The 11421-nt window shown below is 47.2% G+C and overlaps 1 pseudogene; it reads left to right on the top strand.

Annotated features, from left to right (window-relative positions):
* Positions 1 to 304: 304 nt before the first annotated feature.
* On the top strand, positions 305 to 2586 carry LOC136495975 (zinc finger BED domain-containing protein RICESLEEPER 2-like; annotated as a pseudogene).
* The last annotated feature ends 8835 nt before the right edge of the window (positions 2587 to 11421 follow it).

Genomic DNA, 11421 nt, shown 5'->3' with positions numbered 1-11421 from the left:
CGGCGCCGGTGAATGGCCCCAGCAGAGCGCGGTGGCGGCCGGTGGGCGACTAGAGCAGGTCACGGCGAGCCGGCAAGGAGAAGGGAGGTAGGAGGCGGAAGGCTGAGAGTGCAGTCACAGGGACCGGGGAGGAGGCGCGACAGGCGCTCGGCAACACCCTCGTGAAGTTCTTCGACCAAGACAACGACGGCGTGGACGGAGCAGTCCTCCAATGTAAGTTTAGATCGAGCTTCAATTCTTCTTCTGGTCTTCTCCTCTTCTCCTTGTTGTTGTTAGTTCCCAATTTGAAACATTTCATTTCTAGATGGGGGACACAGATGAAACTGTTGCTTGTGAGATTAATTAGACTCAAACTCAAGAAACTAAAGCTGGAGCGTCAACGACTGGAGTGGTAGATGCAAGCAAGGAGTAGCAGGAGAGCAAGGATGGAGAGAAAGCGGATGAAGAATCTAGGAAAAGGAAACCCATGGCTCTAAGATCTGATGTATGGGATAGTTTCAGCAAGGTCAAACTTGATAATGGGGAAGAGAGAGCCAAGTGCAAGTGGTGTCAAAAGCTGTTTCATTGTGGCTCAAGAACAAATGGTATGTCATCCTTGAAAGCTCATCCGAAGATTTGCAAAAAGAATCCAAACAAACCAGTAGTTGATAATCAAGCAACTTTGCAACTGACACCATGTGCTGGCACTAGTAGTATGGGTATTGTAACCACTTGGAAATTTGATCCTGATAAACTTAGAAGGATTTTTGCTGAGATGATAATTGAAGATGAACAACCATTTGTGTTATCTGAATGTTCTGGCCTTAGGAAATTAATGGCAGAAGCATGTCCACGGTTTATTCTGCCATCTAGAAGAACAATCACTAGAGCTTGTGTTAAAGTATATGAAGATGAGAAAGAAAAGCTTAAGAAATTTTTTAAGGAAAATTGTGAAAGAGTTTGCCTCACAACTGACACATGGACTGCAAAGAATAGCCAAAACTACATGTGTGTTACAGCCCATTTTATTGACAATGACTGGAACCTAAGGAAGAAAATTATTGGTTTTTTCTTGGTTAAGGGCCATAGAGGGGAGGACATTGGGAAATCATTAGAGAATTGTTTGGCTGAGTGGGGCATTGACAAGGTTTTCACAATAACAGTAGACAATGCTAGTGCAAACAATAACGCAATTAAGTATGTGAGGCAGATCTTGAATGAGTCAAAAGGTTGTTTTGCTGAAGGAGAGTACTTGCATATGCGATGTGCTGCTCACATTATCAACCTAATAGTAGGTGATGGGTTGAAGGAAATTGATATATCAATTCAGCGTGTCCGTGCTGCTGTTAAGTTTATCAGGTGTGGAACATCTAGGTTGGTAAAATTTAAGAAATGTGCTGAGTTAGCCAAGGTATAGAGCAAAGCATTTCTTAACTTAGATATTTACACTAGATGGAACTCAACCTACCTTATGTTAAATGCTGCACAGAAGTACCAAAAAGCATTTGAAAGATATAGTGATGAAGACCCATACTATAGATTAGAATTAGAAGGAGAGAATGGTCCAGGGGTACCAACAAAAACAGATTGGGAGAAGGCTAGGAAGATGGCTGATTTTCTTGAACACTTTTATGACCTCACTCTCCATGTTTCTGTACAAAGTCATCCAACATCTCACACTTATTTTCATGAGATTGCTGATGTATTACTTCTGCTGAGAGAATGGTGTCATAGTGAAGACAACCTATGTAAGGAAATGGGTATGATAATGTTAGTGAAGTACTACAAGTACTGGGGAGATAAGTATGGTGAGAGGTTGGGAGACAGAGAGAAGAGAGGAGAGAAAGATAAGGGGGGTCAGCTGCTCAACTTCATTGTTTTCTTCTATGTTGCTATTGATCCTAGATACAAACTTTCAAAATATATTAGAATGGGAATTAAGGTAATGTTTGGGGATACAATAGGAGAAAAGCTATGGGATACAGTGAACACTTATTTTCGTGCTTTGTTTGAAGAGTACAAGGAAATGTATGCCCCAAAAGATAAGGCACCACAACCTACTAAATCTGAATCAGCTGAAACCAGCACAGGAGTGAGTAGGTGGATGCCAGTAATTACTGAGCAGATTAACAGTGAGGGTGGAACTGTCAAATCTGAGGTAGACAAGTATCTATCAGAAGATAATGAGACGGACACAAAAGGATTTGACATTCTAAAGTGGTGGAAGGCCAATTCAACAAGATTCCCAATATTATCTAGAATGGCCCGTGATCTGTTGGCGATTCCTATCACCTCAGTTACCTCTGAGTCAGCCTTCAGTGCTGGTGGCCGAACTCTTGATGACTTTAGGACCTCACTAACCCCAAAAATGGTTGAGCGCCTCGTTTGTGCAAATGATTGGCTTCGTGGAGGAAACTATGTTAGTGTTGAAGAGGACAACGAACAAATGTTTTTGCTTGAGGAAGGTAACATATTAAATTATTAGTTGCTTCTAATGTGCTTCATGATTCATACACTGTACTAACTTAGATCATCTATTCTTTATTTATTTTAGAACTTGGTGGCCTGTCCATTTCTAAGGAAACTACTACAGCTACTGAGTTCTGATCACTTGGTAAAAGGTAAATTTATATTGTAGGTTTTGTACATAAGTATATTCATCTGTTTAATATTTCTTGGACTGCTGAGATTCACTAACTGAGATCACTTGATGGCTGCAGGACTGCTGATGCTCCAGTACTTGCCCACTCGCCACTTGGTGTCTTGGCGTATGGAATGGATCCTGGCATATGATGCTGCTGCTGGCCTACGGCTACTTCTCTATTTAAATAATGAAGAACTCTTGAATCTATGTAATTCTGTACTGTTGTCTTGAGGCTTGTAAGCTTGTTGATTTGTTGAATTTATGTAAGTTTCGGTTATTTCGGTTAAAACCGAATAGAAAAAAACGAAACCGAATTCTGCAGTTTCCAGTTTTCTGGAGAACCGATCGGGGGCTGAAGTCTGAAAACCGAAGTTTTAAATAACCAAATTAACCGAACCGAATTGTCGGTTAAAACCGAACGCCCAGAGTGAGACGTCGGGGTCGGGGAAGGAGCGGTGCGGGCGGGGACGGCGCTGCGCGAGCAGCCCGAGAGGGGCGCGCCGGCGAGCGACCTAGGCGGGGGCGGCACCGATGAGCGGCACGTTGCTACGTCGAGCGGGGGCGCACGGCTTGGGCATGGCGGCGCCGCGAGCGGCTCGGGAGGGAGCGGCGGCGAGCATCTCGTTGCTACCCCAAGCGGGGGCGCACCGTATAGAGCGGGCGGAGCGACGTGGGGCAAGCGGATAAGGATAAAGCCACGAGCGAGTGAAGGAGAGCGAGCCACGTCCGGAGGTGAAGTGAAGGGTCGGACGACCGACACGGACGACCGACATATATCATTACCGATCCTAAATGCAAGTTTATACCCGATAGATCTACTGCTTGTCGATCTTAAGTTCTATCATCCCCTCCCAAATACTAGCAACCACGACTTGTAGGCCGAATACAGGGAGGTCGTTCGCGGCGGCACTGACTGGGCCTATGAAAATCTTTTAACAGCTGGTCTGAATAAAGGCCTAGTTCGGCTCTAGCACGGACCCTAGTGAACGCAGGGGAAAGGCCCAAATAACCATTGGGTTGTTACTTTTGCTGTTCGCACTTACCTCCAGCTTCCTATCAGGATTCAGGAATCAAATCTGATCAGCCTCAATTGAGGACTGCCTTGTTTTTATATATACACACACTAAGTACACAGACCATCTTTGTATACCTAATACCTTTGTTTGCCACTAACTCTTCGATGTACTACGAACGTGGTGTGAGTGTGACCCTTACAAACTCGAGTGGTGCACAAGCTCTATCAAGTATGCTAATGATCTGTTCAATCAGTCAATCGCCGGACAAGCTAGCTCGACAAGACAACGACTTCCCGTGTCCGCTCGGACCTCCACGGGCACCTCGTACTTGGCAAAGAAAGCAAAGCCGCGGGCGGCACATCTGTGCTCGCCGCCGTCGCGCCCTTACATACGGGAGAAAATTCCTTAGTTGCCATCTAAAGCTATATTAATCCCTTCATTGCTATTTAGATTTACACATTCCCTTGGTTATCATTGATTTATATTTTTTGTTCTCTTATCTGCCATTGTCGTTACAATCCATCGTATACACCGTTACCGTGACCAGCTGACCGCTAGCCGTCTTGCTCCCCACGCTCGCCGCATGACAGCGCGTCGCCTGCACTTGTTGCCACCGAGCGTTCGCCGTCCATGTGTGTCATCACCGCTGAGCCACGTTCGTCGTCCGCGCACGCATGCCATCGCCGGCTGCCTCGCCTCCCTCGCGCTGGTGGTGTCACGAATGCCGCGCCATCGGCCTTGCTGCTGGTGGCGCAGGCGCACGCATGCCATCGCAGGCTGTTTCGCCTCCCCCGCGCTGGTGTTGCCGTGAATGCCGCGCCATCGGCTTTGTTGGTGCATACGGCGAGCGCAGGGATACGAAGGCGCGGCACGAGCGGAGCGAGCGCGACCACCTGCACGGGGACGGAGTCATCAGCGATGAGGTGGTCGATGTCCACGTCGTACTCGGCGGTGTTGAAGGGGACGGCGTCGCCGGGGCTGTACGACAGCTCGTGGCGGTGGCCCTCCGTGGGCACACGGACGTGGCCTGCCATCAGGTAGAAGGCGCGGAGTGCCTGGGAGAGGGAGGTCCTGAGAGCGGAGAGGATGGCGGGGACGTCGGCGTCCGGGGAGAGGCGGTACAAGAGGACGCGCTCCACGGGCGGGAGGTGCAGCCACTTGACGTCGAAGAAGGTGAGCGGGATGGAGCGCGGCGGCAGTGCAGGACCAGCTGCTGCTGCAGGAGCCACCAGGGCCGTGTCCACGACGCGGAACAGCTGCTGCTGCTGCTCGTGGTGGTGGACATGGCCGGCAGCGCCACGAGCTGTCGTATAGCCCCGGCGACGCCGTCCCCTTCACCACCGCCGAGTACGACGTGGACATCGACCACCTCATCGCTGACGACTCCGTCCCCGTGCAGGTGGCCGCGCTCGCTCCGCTCGTGCCGCGCCTGCCTAAGGGTCGCGCGGTGCTCGCCGTGCAGGCCACGCTGTTGCTCGGCCGCTGCCAGGGCCTTGCGGTGGGAGTCACCGTCCACACACACCACCTGCGACGGAGCAGGATCCACGCACTTCCTCCACACATGGGCCGCAGCGGCCGGAGCAGATGAGCAGCATCGTCGTCAGCTCCCGCCACCATCTGCACTCGCTGTATGCGCCAACAAAGCCGATGGCACGGCATTCATGGCAACACCAGCGCGGGGGCAGCGAAACAGTCTGCGATGGCATGCGTGCGCCTGCGCCACCACCAGCAAGGCCGATGGCGCGGCATTCGCGACACCACCAGCGCGAGGGAGGCGTGGCAGCCGGCGATGGCATGCGTGCGCGGACGACGAACGTGGCTCAGCGGTGATGACACACATGGACGGCGAACGCTTGGTGGCAACCAGTGCAGGCGACGCGCTGTCATGCGGCGAGCGCGGGGACCAAGGGGGCTAGCGGTCAGCCGGTCACGGTAACGGTGTATAACGACAATGGCAGATAAGAAAACAAAAAATATAAACCAATAGCAATCAAGGGAACGTGTAAATCTAAATGGCAATGAGAGTATTCATATAGCTTTCGATGGCAATGAATGAATTTTCTCTGCATACAGTGCGTAGAATTGACACTTACCCACCGTGCTCGTCTTTTCCGCGCGCACTGGCACTGCCGTTCGCTAAAGCTGCCACTACCGCGCCCGGGCCGTCCGGCGTCCTCCCCAGTTCAAAAGAGATCGGGCTGGCCGGCGGCCACGATGCGCCCGCCCGCCATCGGGACGGGACGCCTTGTCCGCGCCTGGTCACGGTCGAGGTGACAACTTTGGTCTTCTTTGGACGTGGCGCGAACAAAGAACGGTCGACGGCTCGACGCGTCCGAGGTGAGGACTGAGGTGGCGCTGCGCGTGCGCCCCCCTCACGCTCCTTCGCCGTCAGTTGACGCAACTCATCACCCCGTCGTCCCGTCTCGTCACGGCGTCGGAAACTTGTGCGCGCCCGTCTGGTACCGGTCTGGTGGCGAGCCACCTCATCCGCCGCCTGCTGCTGATCGGTGCGCGCGCTTTTCCGGCGTTTCTAGAAGGTTGCACGAGCCGAGGCACGCACTCTACCACTCTAGTACTAGTAGTAGCTAGAGTATCAGGCTGAGGTCTCAGTGTTCTCTCATGTCACAACTGTAGTCGTCTTGGACTCCTTTGTCGTCCTTGAGCTCGCCGTCGTCGCTGTCAAGCGCGAAAGTGACTTCGATTTGGTGAATCGGCGATCACTGATCCAGCGGAGATGAGGGGTATAAAGTCTGCCTAGCATCAAATCTTCGCTACGTGCCTGATCTGTCATTCTCGCATTGGCTATGGCTACACAGGCTATGAAATAGCGACAGGATTTGTGGTGCCGTTGCCGTGCTACTTGTACTAATAATAATTCTGAAGTAGTCATACTAATAAATATGTCAAAATACTACTAGTAAGTAGTAACCTATTGTCCACTGTAGTTTGACTTATTTTGGATGATTCAATAATGTTATGTGAGAGAGAATAAGCTAAAACAAGCTGAAACAATCCAAGACATGTTCAGCCGAACATGCTATTATAAGCACGTCTAGGATTTGAATGGACAACTTAGTATAGATGTGAAATTACCTTTTTGCCTCTATAAAAGGCATCTGCTGGCCTCTAGGAACAGACGAGCAGTCTCGAGAGCATTCCGCATGCAGCGATGGCTCTCTCGGTTTTCATTTTTTTTAATGTCAACTTTTATTGTTTTGTTGCTCCCAAGGAGATCAATAGGCTTACAACTGCCAGCTACATCTTTGTATAGCTAGATGTCAGACCCTATGTGGACATTTATTTTGAGAAATTTTTTTTAATTGTAGATATGTTTTTATTTTGGGACAGATGGAGTACGGTAGTACTTAGAGGACCTACAACCCCGGGCGCTTATGGGCCGTTGGGGCGTTTTTTTGGCCAGCGTGTACTCCAGCGTGGATGAGATCAGGCGCTCAAGGACGGCAGCGGCGCGTAGACCGGCTTTCGCGCGATCCGTGGATGTATATACACTCAGGAGCTCACCACTGACCTGAGCAACTGAGCTAGATCGGGAATTAGGGATTGAAGCTAAGAGTCAAAGCAAGCCCTTGTTTAGTTGGGTGAATTTGGATTTTAGGGCTACTGTAGCACGTTCATTTTTATTTAACAAATAGTGTTCAAACATGGACTAATTAGGCTCAAAACGTTCGTCTCGTAATTTCCCACCAAACTGTGCAATTAGTTTTTCTTTTCGTCTACATTTAATGCTCCATGCACGAGCCGCAAACATTCGATGTGACAGATACTGTAGCAACTTTTTGGAAGTTGGGCACCAACTAAACACGCGCCAACATGCAGAGGAAGGAACCAGAAGGAGAACGAAAACGAGGACAGAGTCTGGTAGAAGGTAATTGGCTGTGTGCGTTGGCGTCGGCATTGTAGAATTTTTTTTTGCTTAAATAAGCTCTTAAGTTAACCACACGAGCTAAGCGTCTTTAAATAAATTTTCCATTGTAGGTTTAGCTCCAAGAGAGACGCTTGCTGATGTAACTTTTTCTCTTCCCTCTAAGCGCCTCTGTAAGAACCTATACACTGTACATGGCCTTAGGAATTACGACAACCTATTGCCAAATATAGTACTTACGAACGAGTCTTTGCCAAAGTTTAAGTTGAACCACCTGATCTGTTCACCCCATAAGCTGGTCACGTCGTCACATGCCTGAAAAAAGCTCTCAGCCAGCAGTCCCAACAACAATGTAAACGGCAATAGTACATATCATATCATGATGAGATTGTTGCCTTAATTAAGATTTATATGTCAACAAGCACTAATCCGGATCACGCATAAGAACCAACTCTATTAAAGAACGTCAATATCTCTGACCAGACATTCAAAAAAATATATCTCTGACTATGATTTGTCATATCGATTTGAAGAGAGCAATCAATCCAGCCACCGGACAAAGAGATGCATTCCAACACAAAAACAGCCCTCACTGGTCCCGTCCAAATGGCACGTTCACTGGTTTCTGGGCTGATAAGCCCGACGGGTGCTAGTTTGTTGTGAGAGGAAAACATTGTTGGCTGATTGATAAACCCTGGCTGAAACTAACAAGCGAACAGGCTAAAAATTAACGATCTGTTCGCTGGTTGGTTTCTAGGCTGGTTTGGACTGGCTGGTGCTGATTTGTTGTGAGAGAAAAATACTATTGGCTGTTTGGTTTGGGCTGGCTAAAATTAACGAGCGAATAGGGTGTAATTCTCTGAAATAATTTGTCACGATCCGGGTGCGAGCCCGGTTTCAACGTCATCTCCTGTTATGATTTCTGGAACATGGCAGATCTTGCCTCCACACTGGGATGTTTGGATTCATGAGCTAAATTTTAGTCGTTGTTCCATCAGATATTTAGATATATACATAGAGTATTAAATATAGACTAATTACAGAACTAAATGCACAGATTAAGACTGTTTTACGAGACGAATTTTTAAGTCTAATTAGTCCATAATTTAACAATGTGGTGCTACATTAAACATATGCTAATAACGTATTAATTAGTCTTAATAAATTCGTCTCGTGGATTTCTGATGGATTCTATAATTTATTTTTTTTATTAGTATCCGATCACCTCATACGACATCTCCATGTGACACCTCCTAAACTTTAGTCACCGAATCTAAACACCCCAGGTGCGCTATACTGTTCTGAGTTCTCACGTCGTGGATCCTGCTTGCAGGTTTAAGCCCGTGCCCAATCGTTCCACCTTGGCTATTTGCCCTCGTCCTTAGCAGCCATGTTTCCAAAAGGAAGTGTGGAAACAAGAACTTGAAACATTACTTTATAGTAAAATTTTACAGTGCTCGAAAATAGTGTGAGCTCTCTGTTTTGTTAGATCAGATAGTTTAGAAATAGCAAGAACCAGATAGGAGGAACTTAATTTATGGGCCTGAACAAAAAAAAAACGTGAGGGTATAACAGTGTTTTGACGTCCTAGGAGTTGCTTCCCAATCAAGAAAAAGGAACTGCTTCTCCTCTAGGGTCCGTTCGTTTAACGCAGTATCGTACCAGGAAACATTCCGGCTAATGAAAACTAATGTAAATTAACTAATAATTTCTGCCGGGAATTCTTCCGGGGGACCATTCCGGAGCAAGCGAACGGGCCCCTAGCGTTTGGGATGTGCTCGGCCGGAGCGGCGACGACGCGGCGGCGTCGTTCTTCGTGTGCACGTCCGACGCGCTATACTTCAACGACTTCCTGTGCAACTCTGACGCGCTATACTTCAACGATCGCTCGCTGGCACTAGCCCCCGACGACGTGCTGCGGCCGGGGCAGATATACTTGGTGCTCTCAGCGGCCATGCTCGACAGGCCTCTCGACCGCTGATATGGCCGCGTTGGCCGTGCGGGCGACCACGGCGCTCGCGTCCAGCAGCAAGCCGAGGCGCCACGGGTGGCGCCGTGCTCGTGGCGGTGGCGAGATGATGGCCGTTCGCGTCATGCCCATGCGCGAGGAAATGGAGGACGGCGGCGAGGTCGACGTCTTCTTCAACGAGAAGCTTGCAGCCGCCGCGACGACGTCGAGGCTCAAGCAGGCCCTGAGCATCATTCAAGAAGACGCCGAGTGAAGCAACAAGCTGTGGTTGGTCGCAAACTCTTTTGTCCTTTCAAGAAACTTACAGCCTGTTCGCTTGCTCGTAAACGATCGTAAATTTCCAGCCAGGAACCGTGTTTTTCTCTCACACCAAACCAGCCAGCAGTAAATAATCCACGATACGATACGGCCTCCCGAACAGGCTGTTAATCATTCAAGAAGACACAGGCAGAGTAACTCCCATTCGTGGATGTTTCTGGGAGTTAGAGATTCCGTATAGGAGAGGATAAGTACTAAACTGTCCTTAAGCACAATTAATTATTTATCTTAATTAATAGCTGCGGTAAATATTTTTCCAGCGAGGAACCGATGGTTCCTCCCGAGCAACATAACAAAGCTCTACTTTATAACCTGAGAACACAAATATTTTTGAATTGGGAGTATGAATATTGCGAAAACGAAGTTCTTGGAACAAGGAACGTAGTCCATGTTCCATGTTTTGGGCTACTAAGCCCGGGCCTCCACGTTCACACGCAACATCCAGATCAACTTGAGTGTTAGGGGGTGTTTAGTTCGCGAAATGAATTTTTTTTATGTCACATTGGATGTTTCGGAGATGTCGGAAGGGGTTTTCGGATACTAATAAAAAAAACTAATTACATAGCTCGCCTGGAAACTGCGAGACGAATTTATTAAGCCTAATTAATCCATCATTAGCGCATGTTAGTACTGTAGCACTTATGACTAATCATGGACTAATTAGTCTTAAAACATTCGTCTCGCGATTTCCAACCAAACTGTGTAATTAGTTTTTTTTCGTCTATATTTAATACTCCATGCATGTGCCGCAAGATTCGATGTGATAGTTTAGGGTGAAAATTTTTTGGAACTAAACCATGTTTTAGCTAGGCATGCTATTAGAACGCTTGCAGAAGATGCTGACTACTTGGTGTGACAAAAGGCACGCTGCCAGCACTTTAGCCAAGGATTCAGTCCAACATTTCAACTCATTTAATTTATAAGTCATTTATTTTTTATTATATATTTAGACATGTTGTATATCTAGATATATAATAAAAGTTATGCATCTAAAAAAAAGCTAAAACAAACTATAATTTATGACATAGGGTGGTACACTTAAAACCTGATCTTGTGTACGAGGTCGACCATAGACCATCTTTTTTTTTGTTAAGACCGTCTCTTTTTGGCACACTACCGTGTCCTTAATTAAGCAAATGAAGGAAGCCAGAGACCCCTATTTGACAAAACACCGTTTCCCCCAACGAAACGCTCCCAAAAAGCAAAAATACATGTGCCGAGCATCTCCCAGAGTACTCAATATTTTATTCCTAAAAACATAAAATTTTACAACTCCTAAAAAAATATTAGAATAAATAAAGAAAGTCATCTCTAAGAGTTTCTAATAATGCACGCCTAAAACATAGAAGACAATTTTACATCAGAAATCCAATACTATTTATAAATTATCCTAATCATTTTTATATATCTTTCTCTCTTGTACATTTGCATCAGAAATTATTTTCTACTCTTTATTCTTTCCACGTTCTTCCACCTATAGATTGGTAGATAAATACGTGCGGAGAGAAAAGATATGCACAACTAGAAAGCGTGTAATTTTACGTGGAATTTGGTGAATTTTCTAAGTTCTAACAAATGAGGATGATGGATTAGAAGTTGTGAGGATGATGGA

The sequence above is a fragment of the Miscanthus floridulus genome, chromosome 12 (genome assembly GCF_019320115.1).
Source record: "Miscanthus floridulus cultivar M001 chromosome 12, ASM1932011v1, whole genome shotgun sequence".
Lineage (NCBI taxonomy): Eukaryota > Viridiplantae > Streptophyta > Magnoliopsida > Poales > Poaceae > Miscanthus > Miscanthus floridulus.
The sequence above is the reverse complement of the archived record's forward strand: the minus strand, read 5'-3'. Positions and strand labels throughout refer to the sequence as shown.